Source organism: Equus quagga, chromosome 1, assembly GCF_021613505.1.
Source record: "Equus quagga isolate Etosha38 chromosome 1, UCLA_HA_Equagga_1.0, whole genome shotgun sequence".
In the NCBI taxonomy this organism is placed as follows: domain Eukaryota; kingdom Metazoa; phylum Chordata; class Mammalia; order Perissodactyla; family Equidae; genus Equus; species Equus quagga.
The window spans coordinates 20283753-20285027 of record NC_060267.1 but is presented as its reverse complement, the minus strand read 5'-3'; the positions used below and the strand labels follow the sequence as shown (position 1 = coordinate 20285027).

Below are 1275 nucleotides of genomic sequence, written 5' to 3'. Positions count from 1 at the left end.
CGGCGCTCGGCCGCGAGGCAGCGCCGAACCCGGAACGCGGGACGCGGCTCCGACCCGCGCGCGGCTGCCGCTCTGCCGCCCAGCCAGAGCCGCGGCGCGGCGCCCCGAGCGGCGCACAATTCCCGGAAACCCGGCTACCTGAGCGCACGCAGCCTGCATACACAACGTACACGAGCGTGCATCCATGTTTACACAGGGCACCCTCATTGACACAGACACGCTTCAGGGAAGGACCCCGCGCTCACAAGTACATGCACGCACAGCCCACCAGCGAACGGCCACACGTAGGGACAGTGGGACACGCGTGGAGTCCCAAGCCCCGCGCAAGGAACCCAGACGGACGCCGCCCCCACCCCCCCAAGCACGACTTGCCTGAGGAAAGTTCCAGGATCTGATTTGAATCACTGCCCAGCCCTCCCCCTCTGCCACCCCCCCCCCCCCACGCCTGCTGAGGGGAACAGAAGGGTCCAGCCTGTTCCTATTAAAAGAAAAAGGGGATGGGGGTGGTGCGGATTTTGAAAGTTTTCTTTTTTTAAAGAAATTTCTCAAGGGATTTCCTTCCCTCCTCTCTTCCTCTCTTCCTCCCATTCCTCTCCCCCCACAACCCTCCCCCCTACTTTCCCCCTCCCGGTCCCTATGAGTCAAACTTCAGCAATGTGCCCAGTGTCTCCCAGTGCATTACAGCGGATCACAGAAATGTTCCAGTCTGTGAGTCGGAATGCAGCCGCCTCCAGCCCTCCCTCAGCTAGGAAACTCAGCTCCGGCCACTTTGCCCAGCAGCCCTCTCTGCCCCCCTCCCTTTTAGCAGGAGGAGAAGGTCAGATTCAGGGGTCAGGGGCTGAGGACCTCAGGGTCAGCGGTCATTGTGCTTCCCGGCCTAGCCTCCTATCAGCCCTGTAGCCTCTGGCAATTTCTGGGTCAGAAACACAGGGGATCTGGGGAAAGGGAGAGGTCCACCACCCTAGATGCTACGCTCCCCTGTAGTGGGAGGCCTCACCACTGGAAGGGAGGGCACAGCTTCCCTCTCACCTCATCCTACCTCCCTCAATCCTAGGAACCCCAAGAATCTCAGGACTCTAAGGAGAAACTGAGGCTGAGCCAGAGGCAGAGCCACGCACGTCTGATTGGAAGCAAGAGTCCACAGTGGCCTAGGAGGGCTTGGCCATGCCGAGGTTCAACTTCCAATCACAGACTCCTTGTTCCCACAAGCACAGCTCCGGCCTCACCACCTCTTGCTACCTGGGGTTTTTAGCCGCTGACTTCCTAAGTTAGCCC

General features: G+C 60.5%; 1 protein-coding gene across 1 annotated transcript in view; it reads right to left on the bottom strand.

Annotated features, from left to right (window-relative positions):
- HDAC7 (histone deacetylase 7) overlaps window positions 1-394 on the bottom strand; it is a 36445-nt gene extending 36051 nt beyond the window's left edge. Inside the window, exon 1 of the mRNA XM_046658046.1 lies at window positions 373-394. The gene's annotated coding sequence lies outside the window, so the exon portion shown is untranslated. The remainder of the gene's footprint in view (window positions 1-372) is intronic.
- Between the last annotated feature and the right edge of the window lie 881 nt (window positions 395-1275).